At 44.8% G+C, this 18,252-nt stretch overlaps 1 protein-coding gene across 1 annotated transcript in view; it reads right to left on the minus strand.

The window, feature by feature from the left end:
* The window catches only part of LOC113976907 (potassium voltage-gated channel subfamily KQT member 1-like), a 456,224-nt gene that overhangs the window by 9,799 nt on the left and 428,173 nt on the right, over positions 1–18,252 (minus strand). The window lies entirely within an intron of this gene.

The following is an 18,252-nucleotide window of genomic DNA, read 5'->3' on the forward strand; positions in this document are numbered from 1 at the left end:
TTCTGTCATTTCTTATCTTTCTGACATGAAAACACTTGAAACTGGATAGGTTTGAAACTTGGTACAAAACAGAAGGCACAGACCCACAAAAGGTAAGAGTATGGGTAAGAGTATCCTGTGTGGAGACTGAAATGCTGGCTGCAGAAAGGAAGGAAGCTGTATTGGAAAAAGAAGATCAGTCACTGTTGGAAGAGGACGGGGGAGAGAAGATGGTGGTGGTCCTTTGCCTTTCCTTTGCCTATTGTTGGCTCTTTGAGGATTGACATGGACATGGCAGAATGAGGCTGGAAGTGTGGCATGGTGGTCATGCCAGGAAGAAAAAAGTAATCAGGAAGCAAAAGGATGATTGACTAGAGATCAGAGGCGTCCCTGGGAGGCCACTCTCTGGGCCTGTATTTTCAGCTCTGTGAAAGAATCGTCATAGCATTTTAGCCAAACCCTGTAGCAAAATTAAGAGATGGTCTGCGTGCAGATTTGTGCTGATGTCAGAAAAACCAAGCCTACAACATGCCTTTCATTGTTCCAAGGGAACCTGTGCCCTCATTTGATGGGCCCTGTTCAAGTGAAAGAGAGGAAGGAAGCTTGATAGAAGCTAGCTCACAAGAGTCTTGGAAAGAGAAAGCTGTGCCTTTGTATTATGAGATGTTAGACAGTGTGAATGAAAACTTCTGCCCTTATTTCTTCTCTGCTTGGCATGGGACAAGTCTCTAGGGTCACCTTTATATAAAATGTTCACTGAAACTCTCACACCCTTTGAATGATGCCGCAAGACTTGCATAACTGCACACGAGGCAGTTTGAGGAAGAAGCTACAGAAGCACAACGTTGGATTACGTATTTAAATAGCAAGGATTACAAAACACCATTGTTTCCCCATTAAAACACAGAAACCCAAAGCAAGTAAAATATTATCAGACAGTGCTGATTGAAGGTGTAGCAGTTCTTGATTCTTACTGACTCAACTACGCTTTGCTGAACCATTTGGTTTTAGCCTGTCTCCCTTATCTGTCATTTGATGGATTTTATTAGCTTGCTTGTGTACACCAGGCCTGATTAACAGCACTGCCACACGCAAATTTTTAATGAATTGTTCAAAAAGTCGTGGTGGATGGGTGAACTCTGGACTGCCCTGTCCAGTTTTGGGGTCACAGTGACCTGATGTGGAGGGTGTCTGTCTGTCTGTTCAGTCATACCAAGCCACAGCATTTGGTCCTAGATCAGCAAAAGCCACAGGCACAAACAGTGCAGGAAAAACAACTATGCTGCAAGAAACAGTTCATGACTTGAGCTGAGATTGCTCAGCACCTGAAAGGGTCTGAGCAATAAGTGGGGCATGACAGCATAAATCAGTGCATAAAGTGGCTATAGCTGCAGTACTGTGTGTGCAGAACATCAGAAGAGGTTGCAGGAAGAATGAATTTGGCTGGATTTGTCTTTTTCTCCTTCCCAAGCTAGACAGTTTATTGTATAATATGTTCTGTAGCTAAAGAGATGTCCATGGGCATTTAAAACACCGACTGAGAATAGAAGACTGAGCAGAGCAGATATTCCAAATCCAGAATCTCAATTTGGTGGATATTTTCCATTTCTTTTGTGCTTGAAAAGTAACCAAGAATTCTGAAAAATCAGCATGGCTACATCCCCGGGGACAGACTGAAGTAAAGCATTAATTAAAGTAGAGAAAGGGAGGTGTCTTATTTGAACTCTGCTGAGCTAGATGGATTACCTATGAAAGCTGGCATTGACAGGACAGCTGTAAGAAGCAGCCTGTGGCAGAAGTACCGGTGTCTTAAACAAACAACAGGAGACAGGGCGGGAGATGCAAAGCCACAATTGCCAGATAGATTTCTTCCTCGTGAGGCAAATGCTAAGTCAGCAGAAACCTGCTTCAGTTTTCTGTTGCAAGGCACTGCACTTTTAATTAAGGGGAAAAAAAAAGTCAGGTATGCCTACTATCTCCTTTACAGCTCTTTAGCCTTATACTGCAGGGAATACTGCTGGGGAGAAGGATTTTTTATATATATATATATATATATATATATATATATATATATGTATAATTTTTCTCTACTATGTTTCTTCTTTTTCATATATCATTGCAGAGAAAAAGTACAGCAATAAAAAGGGACATGTATTAACATGAACATGGAGGTATGGGGATATGAGAATGGCCTGGTGAGATTTCACTGTCCCAGCATTTAGCAAAATAATTTAAACTAGTGTTGCAGTTTAATTAAGGTTTTGGGTTACTGGCTTTGTTGAGGTTCTAGAGGTAGAACTGGGAAGCCATGGAGATCTTCAAGCAACTTTCTGCCATGAGGGAAAGCATATATTTTTCAGGTCAATAGTATAGAAACCATTAATAAAATAGGAATAAAGTAAAATTCATTAATAAAATAGGTACCAGTCGGGACTACTGACAACCCCACAGATTTAATTGCTTAGCATCACATCTACATATAATAGAATCATAGAATCATTAAGGTGGGAAAAGACCTCCAAGACCATCAAGTCCAACCTTTGATTTACTTTTACTCACCATGAACTATGACTTTGATTTACTGACTCAATATAATCTATATGTCTAAGCCATGTTTAAAAATGCCTGGGTTATTTGTTGTTCTGCAGTGTTTCTTGTCCCTTCAGAGCAGGCTTGTTTAACCCCACATGGAACTAGCAATCAGTGAGAAGGAAAATAAGATATTTATTTTTTTGATAATTAATTACTTTAGAAAGCTTTCATTTCTGTGTTTTGATGCACATTAAAAATGCCAGCTGTGACTGGGTGCTTGTCTTTCTGCACCAGTGGTATAAACCAAAACCGACCATCACCATGAATCCATGACATTGAGGCTCTGGTTTTGGCTGTCTGGCCACCGTGTTTGTCTTCCTTCACTGCATGCCCAGCCCTGAAACCGGTATGAGAAATATGCTTAAGCCCTGCTGCTGCTGAAAGGGTGGCTGCACCCTCCTGCCCTCCCTGTTCTACAGAGCTCTGCAGTCCAGCCTTGGCTGGACTCAGGAAAAAGCCCAGGACAGCTGTGCAGCACAGCAAGGACTGCTCATGCTGCCTCCAGTCTGGATCCCAGGGCCATGGATGTCCCCTCCTCCATGCTAAAATTACTCTTTTACTGCTTCCAGGTAACGCAGGAACAAAGGGAAAAAGCAAAAGCCTTAAATGAAGAGAGTCTAATGCTGGGCTCTAGCTGAGGCACTGTGCACCCCACAAAAAAATGGGGTTCCTCACCCTTCTTTTCCTTGCCTCTGGTACAGTCAGCTGAAATGTCCATGGCAAGACACACGACTTCACTTGTTTTTACTTATTAGTCCTGAAAAGTTCATCGAAATCAGTATCATTTCTTGAAATACAGCAGACCCTGCAAATTTTGCCAGGGAAGACACATTTTGATGTAAAAGCTCCTGCCAGCTCTAGTTCAAACACTTGTGACTTAGCATATGCCAAAAGCACACGTGGTCTTGCCAGACAGTGTGGGAGCCTCGGGAGCCAGCCTTGCTCGCCTGTGGAGAAGTCTGGGAGACCTGCAAACCAGGAGACAGGAGGTCTCTACTTCCCGAGTTGTTGGATGCCCTGGTAGGAGCACCAGGGCACAGCACTAGAATGGGCAAGTTCAATTTGGTGTTCCCCTCCTCTCCTGGTGATGAGGTGCCTGCATTTCCTCTCTCCTGGCTAGAGCTTTGCACCGGCTGCCTGCTGCTCTTTTATCACAGGCACAGAGTGGAAGTGGCTTGATTCAAAACACTTTTGCATGATGTATTTATGGGCAACCAGCTATTTACAAAGCTCTCTACATGCTGGTAGCCCCAGGTGCAGCCCCCATGTGCATCTACCCTGGATGAAGGGCTTCCCCCAGTATGGGGACTGCTATTCTTCCTCTCTGATTTGGGCCCTAGTGCATGGTGTGGCCCCACTTACCATCCTTGCACAGGCATAATTGTTATTTTGGGCTTGAGGGGAGCAGGACCATGTGCACCAGGGGTTAATAGTGAAGGCTTGCATATCTGTGCCGCCAGGCAAAATGCTCTTCCAGCCCCTGCCCATCACTTCCCTTCCAAGGGCCTTCCCCAGGCACTCGGGCGAGCAAGGCAAGGGATTACTCAGCTGAAGGTGGTGTCAGTGCAACACCCTGGGTTGGAGCAAATGCCCCAGTACAGGGTTTCAGACATGGCTCTGTTTACCACATCAGCTGGGCATCACCAAATGTGGCAATCTGAAATACTGTTTGAAAGCCAGACGTGGTGCTCACGAGTGGATCTTCACCGGCAGCAGGAGAAGATTAAACACTCCTGTTAGCCACAGGGCAGCATGGTGTGGCAATCAGCATGTTAAGCAGAGCTGAGAGTTTTACAATGAAACCAAAAACGTTGCTGGCCCCCAAATTCTGCAAAGGTTCAAGAACCTTTCAGTAAACCTGGACTGAGCCTTGGCAGATTTAAAAATTCCAAGGAGGAACCATCAAAAACACCATGGTTTGTGCATGATTTTGAGCCTAGACCCAGCCACACTTGGCACTTTGGCAGTTTTGCTTTGGGTTTTTTGCATACAAATCCAAAACACAGTGTAGACTCAGCAGGCGGGAACCGATGCAAACCAAAACTGCTGAGTTTTGCACAGCTCTAATTATAATCTCTTCACAGTCCTGGTTTTATTTATTATTGTTTGTACTGTGGTAGCAGCGCGGGGCTCCAACCAGCTTCAGGGCAGCACTGTGGTAGGTGTTGTAAAGGCAGAAGAAGGAGGCAGGATCCCCAGCCTGAAGAGTATATAATCTAAACAAACAAAAAAGATAAAGAATGAGGGAAAGACATAAAACACACAAGCAGAGTGATAAGGGGGTCTTGGCAAGACAACGCTTTTCTTTGCGTCTCTCCCATCCACACATAAAATTGTGTCTACCCTGTAGACTCTTTGGGGCCAGGGCTGCATTTCTCAAAGTGCCCAGGGAGATGGGGTGCAAGAAATGTGAGGGGAAATGAAAGTGCTGGGGGGTAGCAGCAAGGATCAGCAGCCCACAGGGCTTCCAGGCTGGATTTCGGCAGCGACGGTGGGAGCAGGAGGAAGGTGATGGGGACAGTGGAAGGGAGGACAGAGGAGCGGATGGACTGCACTCCTTAGCTTGGGTCAGATCAGAAAACCCTTTGTAGGCACTAGGACAACTACTACTAGACCACCACACTACTGTGTGCTGCAGTTTCCTCTAGAGTTGAGCAGGACTAAAAATACATCCCTATATGGATAATTCTTCCTCGGAGTAAACTGCTTTGAGATACCCAGGTGAAAGGTGCTGGAGGAATGCAAAGATTTATTTTTCATAAACCTCCTCACATATTCTTTTCACTGCCAAGTCAAGCCTGATGCCAGAAATTTTAGAGATGCATACATCTCTCTCTCTCTCTTTGAATAGAACAATACATTTATGAAAGAGGCCAAGGTGTATTTTTTCAGAATAAAGCCTTAAGTTAGGTTTCCTAAATCTGTATAGAGGATCTTAAATGAACAGTCCGATTTAAAATCAGGACATTTCCTTAAAACTGAGTTCAGGAGTCTAGCTATAAGTTCTTACTTGAAACTGTTTAGCCACAAGCTAGATGGAAATTTCATATCCTAAAAGAAGTTTGTAATGTCTGGTTTTGTTTTTTAGTTTTTTCTTCTATGATTTAGGTGAAAGTTTGAGCTGGTTATTTTATCCCAATTATTCACCATTCTGCAACTATTAATTAAAACAAACAGGTCTCTGAAGCTATTTCTCACAATAGGGAAGATTTATATCTTGAAACTGAAGCTTGTTTTTTCACTGCATCTATTTTCTACACTGCGTAAACATCCAAGTTTGTTATTGCAGCAATCACCAGCACGAGCTCTCAGAGCTCCTTGCCAGGCTTGTGATATTTATTGTTTGTTAAGCTCCAGCTCCTGGAGCGAAATGATTAGATGAGAACCTCAGCTTTCAGTTAAACAAAATAGATGTAACTTTGAGAGAAATGGGAAAACACGAGCAGAGTGTAGAGACAAGGGGTACAAACACCAGAAAGGCGAGCAAAAAAGAAAACCCCACATGTATTATTATTTTTAAAGCCTAAGAACACTTAAACCAACCTCCCCCTTATAATTTGGAAGAAGGGTGCTGACTCATGGCTTCTGGCTGCCAAGGCATGGCCATGGCAGGGGTTACTCATCGCCTTGTAGCTGCCCAGAGGTTTCTCACCAAGGGGCTGCTCACCCCTCTGCTGAGCTGGGTGCTGGGCTCCAGCCACTTATTTATTTTTTTTCCTTCTTCCTTTTAAAACAACTTTACTGAGACCTGAGAGATTCATTTCTGAAAATATCCTGTACGAGGAATTACACGGACTTGGCAAATAGAGACAACAGGTCAGCGCCTGGCCCTTCCAAACCCGAGAGGATCCCTTTAGCTTTCACAAAAAGAAGAAAAACAGAACTATTCAAAAGTCTCAGCTGCCAAAGACTAAGTCTACAACAGTATAGAGCAAATGTAAATATTATATGATGAAATGCATTTTCAAAAAAAGCCCTCTTTTCTCAGAAGTTAGATGGGTTTTATATGCAACAGGAAGATTCATTCCGGAAGATAACTCCAACCCACGAAACAAACCCCTACATATCATGGTCTAAAATATCTATTTTATATGATGCAGCAACAGTCATCGCCTTTACCTTGGGAAAAGCTCATTCAGCCTCCTGATTTATGAAAATTGTGCTCCTCACTGCTCTGCTCCCCCCCTTGCCGTGCCCACAAACCCCCTGGGGAGGGGAGAAAAATCCGTCTGCAGGGAAGAAACCTAGCTATTACCAGTGTGACTGAGGGACATTAATAACAGAAAACCAATACAAAGAGTGGAACCAAAACACAAGCAGGAGAAAAACAAGAATGCTCGTGCATGGCAAAATAGCCATCCAAGGTCCTGGTTTGAGATGTGAAGGTGCGCGTTGTTCACCGAGCTGTGGGTGGGAGCTGGGCACACAAACAGGGGTCCATAGACAGCTCTGGCTGGACTCTGCACCCACCTGTGCCACTTGCAGGCATGGGACTGAGCACAGAGAGTATCCCCCTCTGCTGTCACTGTTACAGACCTGAGGAAATGTCCTGCTGACACCCAAAGTAGTGCCGTGGTGGTTTTTACCCAGTTTCTTCTCCACACGGTGGAATCTAGGCTGGACATACTGGTATTAGTTCTGAATTAATCACCTGCTTACAGGGGCTTGGGTGCTTGGGAGGATGGGAAGATGATTCCATGGCTTTACATAAAACCTCTTGACAGCAGTTACAGGTGGATCGTGCTGCTCTCATTTTTCAGTACAAAGAAAGCGGAGGAAGGAACAAATCTCTCTTGACTTTCCTGCTCCCTGTGAATGGGCCTCTGCTGCAGGAGGTGCACTTGCAGATGCCTGCAACAATGTTATGCAGGCCAGCATAATATTCAGCTCCTTGCTGCTGGAAGTTCTCCCTCCCTTGCCCCTGTGGATGGTACCTGTAGCATGTGGTGAAACTCTTTGTGCACAGCAGGCAGGGTGGGTCCCAGACGAGGCAGTAGAGAGGAACGTGGTCTTCTCAGCTGACTGCATGTACAGCCTATAGCTATGTTGCAGTTTATATGGTTTACATTTACTCATTTACATGGGTACAATTCACACCTCTTTTTAGGATGCAGCTAAACCTGACTTCTAGTTTCAAATGTGGTTTCAGGAGTCAGGACAGCAATAGACCAGCAAAAGATGCAGTTACAGCTCAGAAGAGAGTTTTATCTCCTTTTCCAGGAGAGAATAAATGCCAGAATACCCTGAAAACCCACTATTTACCAGAGAACCTTGCATCATGACTGTGGATCTCTACTGGGGGTAGGGTTATGCCTGTAGTAATGAACCGGTATTGTCCTTTCTGTTTCAGACAAACTTTGTGAGCTGGTGGAAGACAAATGTTGGACACGTTAGTACTGTCAGCTGCTCCAGTACACATCAGGAACCTCACTCTATTCCTGCTGTTAATTCAGCAACATACCCTGCCAACAAACCATAGCAATAGCTGCCTAACAGGTCATCATGGCTACACAGGAGGAGGCAGTTTGCCAACATGAGAAAACTTAGCCACTAACCATGGCTGTTCTGGGATAGTCAAATTCCCCAGGGATAATGGCAGTCCGTTCTGAACTGATGTCTTATCCCACTGGGGTGTCTGGGGCTTCCCACGCTTTTGGAATCACAGCTGATTAACACAAAGGTGCAGGTTGATACAGTCCTGCTGTTCAGTGTGTACTGTTCTGGACCAGAACTAGTCAGCACTGGGGCATCAACAGCTGGTGAAACCCAGGTCAAATGTCTTTGCTCTGCCTGTGTGAGCTGCTAGGCAAGGCCCAGCACTGTCTTCTCAAGGTTACAAGGTAGGGCTGAAGTGGCCTCCAGCCAAATCATCACATACCCAGTGCTCACATTCAGAGAGATGCACAAAGGCAAACAGCTTGAACAACTGGGTACTTGCTGGAAGGAAAGACAAATCAAACCAGAGATTTCTGGTTTATTAGTCTTTTGCAGGCAGATCAAGGGAAAAACACAAGTGTCACGCAATATCTTGGAAAACACCTCAGTACAATGCTCAGGTCTGTGGGATGTGGCTCATCACCTAATGTAGCCCAAGAGGGTTGTTGGCACAACCGTACAGTTAAACTCAAGCACTGTAAAGACTTTGGAGGCTTAAACTCAAGAATGCCACACCCAGAAAAATTCTGCTGCAAAGACAAAGTCGAAGCAACTCAGGCAGATTTGCAGACTAAAATGGAAATGCCCTCACTGTGCTGACTACTTAATGCCATTTTATTCCATCCTTTGCTTTTGAAGAGAACTGTTGTGCGAGCAAACAGAGCTTCAGTTTTCTTGTTGAAACTCCTGACACCAGTGGTCCTCCGCTTCCATGCAAAGCAAAGCTCTGTGTAAGTCATAGGGTCAATTTGTTTACCTTGCCTGTGGCAAGATTTGGGTTCATCAGGTTAATTTCAGTAGTTGATAAAAGGTCTTGAAATTTTTTTCTGGTGTCATATGACTTTTGCCTTTTTTTCAAAGCAGGGGGTAACCATGAACTGTTCAAAACACACTGAAGTAAACAACATTTTTCTGCATCAAGCTCATCCTGTGAATTAATTCATTTGCATTTCTGGCCTTTTCAAGTCAGGGGAAGTCATGCAGATGTGAGCAGTCATTTAAGGATTTTAAGGGTTATGGTTCACATCATCCAAAATTGATACCAGGGCTATGCATTCACAGAAAAGGAAAAAAATTATGGTGGACGTGCTGATGTTTTGGGAAAAATGGGGGATTTTTAATAATTAAAAAAATTATTTTACAGCTTCTGTTATTTGTTTAAGTTCAAAGCCTCTGGGCACATCCACACTGATCTGTTGTGAATTGCTTCTTTGTTTTTGGTTGTAGCAAAGTTGATTTCATATTGCTGATTCATCTACTGGGTTTGGACTACTCTTGTTATCCTTTCAGATAATGGACCATTGAGCCTGCAAACAAGTTTGCTGTCTGCCACCATCAGCTGATTTACATGAGATTGCTGACATTGAGTAGTTCTAGTTTTTGGGGGTTGTGTGTACAGCAAAAGCAAGAGCTTCATGAAAATCAGAGCAGCAAAACACTTTTCTGGTCAAGAACCAGCACATCTTAAATGTTGCTAAGGAGAGCTTGTCCTGCATACAGGAACAAGTTAATTCTGAGATAACTCTCTTAATAATTTGCCATGAACCATGGCTATTGATTCTGCAGCCTGGCCTTAGGTGAAGTTACTATGTCAAAAACCCCACAGTGGCAATAGCTGCAGACTACAGTGTTTTCTGGCAGACTCTGCAAGCCCCTTCAATGCAGGAAGCAATAGATTATAAACAACTTTTATTTTAATCCCTGCAGGACATACTGTGAGATTCTAAGAACGAGATCTGTTTTTCTCAAAGCCTTCCAGAGAAAAAAGTTCTTGATATCCCAATACAGTATCAAAGAGATCAGCAAGTAAAGAAAAATTATCTGTTCCTGGCAAGGCATTAGAACATTTCCCACAAGTTTATAGTTGTCCAACTGATCATCAAAAAAAGAGTTTTGGTTAGGTTCAGGACTTTTTAGTGCCAAGAAAGTGTTATTGATTCTGAGACACCTGGTATTTTCATGTATATGCCAGCCAAGGGACTGTTGAGGGAATGTAAATGGTCCTTACTACTTGAAATGGGTTATCTCTGGGCTATTTTATGGATAAACTGGTCTTTTTGTGAGCAAAATGCTTAGTGACCTGCTCAATGCAGGCAGCTATTATGCACGCAGAAGTTTCTATTTGCACATCCCACCATTTACACAGAAAGTGTTCACAAACATATTTCCTGTGAAAAAAACCTAATGTCTAATTCTTAAAAACACATGAGTCCATTAATTTTTACTGTGCTCACCATGAACACCTCACAATGATTTATTTTCACAGGGGTTTTTTTGGGTAGGGACTTAAGGAAGACAGTTTTCCCATGGCACCAATGGCAGGATATGTGGGTTCCCTCTACCCCTTTTTCTTTTCTTCTCTCTGTTCCCATCTCCTGCCCACTTGCTCTGCTGTCCCCAGGCCAGTGACAAAGAGCTTATTGAACAACAGTGGCCAGGGGACAGTTGCACAGCTCTGGTCCCCCAGCAGCGAGGGACAAATGCAGCCACCCTACAGGTCTGTGGTTCGCTCGCAGCCATCGTGTGTGATGGGCTGCAAACTGGGCTTTCAGGCTGAGTGGGGATTCAAAGGAAAGAAGACAAAAGCAGGAAGGAGTCTTCTGGCTCTAAATGAAACCTGCACTTGGAAGGTTAGCTGCAAACGCTTCAGATCTCCCAGACAGTCATGAGGTCAAGCTTGGCTGGGAAAACATCAGCCACGGCCAGGGCTGAGAGGAGGGTTTGAGAGGTCTTTGTGCTGAACAGTGCTCCTGCCTCTGAGAAACAGTGTCTCTGGGAGGACAAACACAGGTGTTTGGGCAAATCTCCCTCCATGTAAGCTCAGATGTTGCTGTAAGGATCTTCACACACAGCCTTGTCACACAATCTGAGTCAATTTACGGTCCACATTCCTTCTTACAGAGCAGTGTGTATATACTTCTCTGAGATGGACAAAGTGGTAACTTGAATGCTGATAATTCCCCCAGAAAGAAAGGATGCAGGTCCCTCCCACTATGTTCTCACTACATTTGTTCCCTCTACCCTGCCCACTTCCCTCCAATTTCCCACAAGTTGCCAGGAGGGCACCTCGGTTCCTGGAAGCACAAAACAAGTGCTGTCTTGGCAATACACAGCTGTTAATGAAACACCATGTGGGGGCTTGGTGCTTGCACATGGCTTTGCAGAGTTGCTGGAGGAACCACAACACCCTGGCTAACTCTGAAGGAGCCACTACAGGGTGCCTGTTGCCCTCTTGTCTGTTCCCCAGAGACCTTAGTCCTGCTCCTCATCCCTCCGGAGCTGGAGGTGCTGATGCTAGACAGCTGTTTGGACCTCTACACTGCTCTAGGTGGGTGTGAGCAAGCCCCAGCAGAGCTACGTGGGGCAAGACTGCAGGACAGCTGCTCCCATGGCTGCTTTGTGCACGCTGGGCTTCTGAGCCACCCCCCAGCACCACCTGCCCTAAATGTGTCCCAGGAAAAACAACGGCAGTCCCAACACTCAGAACCTGTCACTCGAAGCTCACGATCCCATAGAAGAGAGATTCTCAGTGAGGCTGCAGCCCATCTCACTTCAGGAGAGGGGAGATTTAAGAAAAGCTTCATCTTTGACAACAGGCAACGCTTACTTGAAGTGTTGCCAACAATTTGACAAGTTATTATTTCTGCAAAGCTCCTCTGCCATAGCTGCCCCCGTCATCTTCTCAAATACAAATGTTTCTGTCATCTGTCACAAAGGGTCCTGCCATTTTGCTGCAGTGGTAGGAAGCCCAGACTGTTGAGATAGGAGCCGGAGTTTGGCAGGAGATCCGTGTGAGTAGGGAGTGAAAAAAAAAATCCCTAGGTGGAAACATGCCAGCAGGAAAATTACACTGGGCTGAGAAAGCAGTGGTGCAAAACTTATGAAAGGAAGGGGGTAAGCCCTCTTCAAATATCCACCCTTCCAGGAGTAAGGTAAAGGGGATGATTTGCTGGGAAGTCAGCTTGTTTTTTGGGAAAGCCAGTTCTCAGTGGTCACTGCTGCTAGGCATGGCAGGGAGGTTTGTAGGTGGCATGAAGCAAATTCCAGCTCTCAGAGCTGAGCGTGGAGTTTTGCAGATTGCTGTGAATGCTGACCCTCACAACCGATTTTAACTATTTCATTCTCAGAGATGCAACTTGTGTTCCTCATGATCAGTATCCTGGGGGAGGAGAAATTCAGCTGGTGATTTTCACAAAGCTGTTTCCTATGTAAAGAATGTCTTTTGCAAGGGACTTAATGAGATTTGGTTTTGCTGAAAAACTTTTATCATATATGCTAGTCATTCGAAATAGTAAATTATCCAGCTCTGGATTTGCATTACTAAAATAATAGAAGGGTTGAAAAATTTTTCTGTAAATGGTTTTGGCTGAATTATAATGCTTAGTGATTTCTTCTTAGTGAAAAAAAGGTATTCAGAATTTTCTACTTTTCTTTTTAAAACAAAGTGCAGTTAACACTTTAAATTTCCAGCCCATGATTTTTTAAAGTCTTTTACCAAAAGTGTGTTTATTTCAACCAAATACTTTTCTAAGGAGTTAAAAAAGTTAGTTTCAAGTTTTTATTAAAAAGGAAGAAAGAGAAAATCGGTGAAAATAAGGAAACCCTTCCCACTCCAGCGTTCCATTCATAATCACCTTTTTTTAAAATCAGCTCAGCAACAACAGCAAACAAAAACCTAAATCCCAAGCATCTGTGACTTAAACTAACAACATGGCACAACAAAGTGTGCAATTGCAGTAGATTTGCACACCTTTTAAGGAGGCAAAACCTCTTGGCTGTTTGTCACATCTTACAAGTTTGGAGAGGGGTCTGGGACACCTTGGGGTGACTGCTGGAATGCCCAACCTCCCACCCACCTCGATGGGTGCTGGTGCAAGTTACTTGCTCTGCCTTTCCAATCAGGTTTTTAACATTTAGCAACTGGTTACAGTTTTCACACTTCTGTTCAGGATTTAAAATGACGTGTTTATTTGCCCGAAAAAATTTTGAATGTGGCTTAATCTTTCCCCACCCCAGACCTATGCTTTCTTTAATAGAAATAATGTTTAGGATTCAATTCATACTTCACCAGGCGAATATAATCGAAGTGACTGCAGGCTCTGATATTGGGTGGGGTGTGTGGGGGAACAAAAAACAAAGGGAAAAAACAAAAACAAGCCACTCCTTACCCCCTTGGCCCTTTCCTTGTACAGAACAGAGTGTCTTGTACTCTGTTCAGCTGATTTGGCTGCAATGGTTCTGTGCACAGGTACAGTGACCTGCTGCTGCTGCTAAACAATCAGGGGAGCCCCTGAGATTTTGGGGATGAAACTCCCTGAGGAAGAGTGGATGGATCTGTCTCAGTGGATGGCTCTTCTCTGCCCTTGACCTGCTGTGCTGTTGGACGTTGGGGTGTGTGTGCATGTGTGTGTGTGTGTGTGTGTGTGTATTACCAGGGAAGTATTAAAAAAAAAAAAAAAGGAAAAAGAAAAAAAGAAGAAAAGGGAAACATTTTCAGGGACTGCACAGAAACCGGTGCAGGAGTTGCTAGAGCAGTGTGCATACGCTCGAGAGGAATCCCTTTCAGTTCCTCTTTTCTTCAGCTTTATTTAAAAAGGGTTTGAAGGCTGGTTTAATTACGAAAACCAGCTCTCTAGACACCAAACAAAACGGCAGCCTAGCCTAAGTTGGCACCAGGACAGATGCATATTTTGCTCTCTTCTCCATGCCAATCGGCAGTAGCTCATCCAGTATGTCAATCCAAGCTGGCTGTCTGAAATCCAAGTTTAGTGGCCTGAAAATATCCCAGTCTGGCTTTGTTTCATGTGGTAAACAGCTTGTTCAGTCTATTTCTCCAATGTTCAAAACAAAAATCAACCTCCTCCCCAAAAACCCCATTACTACATGTTATGGTAATAGCCTCTCTTTGCATTTCGCCCCACTGCATGATTTCCCTTTTTTTTCCCCTCTGTATACGCTGACCACGAAACACTGGCAAAACACAGTGCTTTTGAAAAGATAGGCCTGATTCTGCCGGGCACTGAGCTCTCGTGAATGGATTCAGAGCTAAGATTAAAACAACCGAGTTCTGCAACAAAAATGTTTGAGGCTGTTTAGCGCTTGCAGCTTTGCCAGCTCCTCCAAGCTGCCTGGACACATCCTAGATTCAGCTAAAATTGGATGTGGCCACTTTGGGAGCAGGGATGGTGGCTTTGCAAAGCTGAGCCTGCTCTGGGCTTTGTGGAGTCCAGTGGCTTCTTGGGGTTTGGTCCTCCCCACCCCCTGTAAGGGTTTGCAGGGCAACGTGCATAAGGCAAGAATAGCAAGCAGTAGCAGGGAGGGTTTATAGTGATTTACCATTGATGCAAATTCCCTCCCCCCCCCCCCCCCCCCCCTCTTTGCCATTTTAGTACAAATAAAGGGGCCCAAGCTCCCTAGTCAGCCAACAGGATCGGGACTGCCAAAAGAAAACAAATCCAACGCGGGGAGGCTGCCCACAAAACATGGCTTAGTCAGTATTGCGGAGATGGGAAAAAAACAAACAGCTTCCCAAATGCCAGCGACGGGGTATGGTTTCCTCGATAATTAAACTCAAGCAAGGACTCATCCCTCTGGGTTTCTTACTGCCTGTTTCCTCTTGAAGGAAATTGAACATCTCTGAAAACCTGAAATTGGTTGCTTTCTAAGCAGAAGCAGCAGTTTTCCACAGCTAAACCCCATGGAGACGATTAACAAGTCAGTAATCTAGTTTCTACTTTTCCCAATAGCTTTGCAATTGACCCAGTGTTTACCAATATATTTAAGGGTCAGTGAAGAAGAAAAAAAGAAAGATAGACTGTGCAGGGATGAAAGAGATATACATCTAGTGAAAAAAGGGGATTTAAAATCTCAGGGAATCTGGAGAAATCCCTAGGAAATCAAGAAATATCTCCAGCTGTCACCTTTCTTCTCCCACCTTCCTAGTGAGAAGTTATATCATGTTCAAACAAGGCAAGAGCGTGCTGCCTTTTAATTATGATACTTATGTGCTTTATGTGGGCACTTCACATAGTGGAAGTGCTGGGCAAATATTAACTTTGACTCATCGGAACCTTTGGTTTAAAACAAAGGAACCTGGGAGGTGTGGGGAAGCAAACACTGGGAGAAGAGGCTGGGTTCCATCTATTTACCCCAGCTGTGAGCCAGGCTGCAGAAAAAGACACCACTGGGTGAATTCAGCTGTGCTGACAGCACTGCAAAGCCATACTCTCTATACTGCCGTGTGCTTTCTGCCTCAGCACAATCTCCCTGCTTCGTTTTTACATGGAGAGAGCGTAAGAACAGAACCTGACTCACTGCAGGCAGCCTCTGCCCATCTTGGTCCAGGCTTTTCCTCTTCCAGACTGCAAGGGTGGGCACTGCACCTGCCTCAGGGCAGTGTCACTGTTAAACTTGGCAGGTTTGGTTAAAATCAATAGCAACAGGCAGGAAGCCCTGCCCTGCCTGCGTGGCTCGACGGAGAGGTGTGGGTCCTGCATCATTTGGGAATATGGGAATATGCTGTCCTGTTCCCTGAAAACAGAACATTTCCAAGACTCAGGTTATCCATACTGCTGCCACACCACAGCAGGGAGAGAGGGTTCTGGGGAGCAGGAGGGGAAGGCAACCCAAGTGTATTTGAGAGGCATAACCCAGAGACCTGTCAACCCTGCTGTCCAGCAAAGCCTGGGCAGCGTGGGCAGGGTTAATCTTGACCACAGCACACACTTCCCTTTTCCCCTCCCCAGAAAGAAAATAACATATTTCCTGCAAGGGGATGGTGATTTTGCAGCTCTCTCAGTGGCCAGGGGATTTTCTTGGTATCTGGGCTAGGAGACTTTGAAAACCTGTGTTTTTCCACCAAAAAGCACTCTCGGTTTCTCTTGAGTTTGCTTCAGTGAGGAACACATGGATTCATCTGGCTTCTGTACTAACCAAATAGGATAATGGCACTGAGGCCTATGCTCCCAAAGGGCATCTGCCTATTTGCAGGCAGTTATCAGGAAATGCACATCAGCACATATAGACAGGCACATGGGTGGATTGAGAAAACACCTGGTTGCTGGATAAGTCTGGTGGAGCTTTTATCTCTCAGGAAAAACTATTCATGATACACTGCCTGCTGCAACTCACAGGCATTTTACTTCTTCACTGCTTCCCAGTAAAAAGAGCAGTAGTCCTTTTTAGGCAGCTGGGGAGGAAAAAGGAGGAGGAAGAGGAGAGGAGAAGCAGAAGAACAGAGAAAAGAGGAAAGGAGGATGGGCACTGTTTGCTGGTGAAATCTTAGCAGGGGGACTTGGTGTTATTTCCCTGGAACTGGAAATTCTATGCTCCCACCTTTGAGAGGGGGGATGGCAAAGGCTGAATGAGCAGAGATCAGCCCTGGGTGAGCAAGGGGGTTGCTGTGTCACTGCCAGGCAGCCTCACTGACCCAGTAAGGTGCAGCCACCCTGGGTTTGGAGTCCTTGTCAGGAGGAAGGTGGCAATAGGAATGTGTCTCCTGGAGGACCACGGGACCCTCAGAAACACAGATCCATCTCCACCACAGGAACTGTTTGATAATGACTGGAAACAAAGGCAGAGGTAACTTGCTTCCCTGGGTGCAGCAATACAGCTGTGTTTAACAAGAGGCACAGACATCCAGAGGACAGGGAGGTTTGCCAAACCGAGGCTTTTTGTTTCTCAGCAATACCTGGCTTTTTATTTTTTGTCCGGCTGCTGTCTATCCATAAAGGCTGGCCCCTTTCTCTGCTCTCAAATTTTCCCCTAGGATTTTGGTCTTAACACCTCCAAATGTAACTTCCTAGAAGGAGCAGGCCTGTGGGAAAGGGCAACACCTTGGTTCATGCACGGAGAACAAACCTGCAAACATTTTCAAGCCCAAAAGTCAGGGTGAATGGGTATTTGCTGTTATACAGGAGGGACAACCCAATGTCACTGGAGGAGCTTCTATTCCCATAGCTGAAGGACTTGGTCTCCCTTTCTGTTTCACATTTGCACCAATGGAGAGGGCATAGTGTTCATATTTTGTATAATAATGTTTTATTTGCACTGTAATCTCAGCTGTGGAAGGGAAATGTCTTCTCTGGCCCAAATGTGAGCTGCTAAAAATCTGGCAGATCCCATTCTAGAGGTGGCTGCATTTCAGTGGTGGGAAAAGGGATTTTCATATTGTTCTGGCACGGTTCTTGTAAACTGAACTTCTATAACACTTCTCTTTGAGATCCATGGGAGTTTTTGCCTTCTCTAGGCCTGCAGTGCAGGGCCATCAGTTTGCAAAACACTAAAAGAATGACTGAGAGGAATGCTATAATGAAGTTTGTTTGTCAGTGTATTTTTTTTGTCCTTATGTTTGGTTTCTTTTGAGATAATCAGAGTTGACTTTTGCATCTCACACTTAAATATTTTTCAAAAGCATCTGTGCTCAACAGAACACAACTCACTTGTGCAGCTATGCTGGAGAAGTTCATTTTTTATACATATGCATATGCAAATGACTATTTTATGATGATTTTCTTGCGTGAATGACAATGATTTTGCCTGCTACTTAGGTGTGCCACTGGGTGCCATTTAAAATCAGATTCTTTCCAAGGCTGAAGCGAACATTCAGCATGCACACTTCATAAACCAACTTCAGCAGCTCTTTTTCCCTGCTCCTGCACTTGTGGGCACTTAATTCTGCTTGTCACACTGTGGACACCCGTGGCTGTCTTTGTGGCTACACAGGAAACAAATAGAGGAAACTGATGCAAGTTAAAGATAATTCAGAAACCAAAAATGGTTATTGTTCAGCAGGATCTAGTCCCTTGCACGGTCCCATGATCAGTTGTGCTGGCACAGTGCAGAAGGTGGTGCAAGGGTGGGACAAGGTGGTCAAGGCTTCACAGAATCACAGAATGGGTCAGGTTGGAAGGGACCACAGTGGGTCATCTGGTCCAACCTCCCTGCTCAAGCAGGGTCATCCCAGAGCACATGGCACGGGATTGTGTCCAGATAGTTTGGGAATATCTCCAGTGAGGGAGACTCCAC

This window comes from Neopelma chrysocephalum, unplaced genomic scaffold, assembly GCF_003984885.1.
Source record: "Neopelma chrysocephalum unplaced genomic scaffold, ASM398488v2 Primary Assembly neopelma1_188, whole genome shotgun sequence".
NCBI lineage: Eukaryota > Metazoa > Chordata > Aves > Passeriformes > Pipridae > Neopelma > Neopelma chrysocephalum.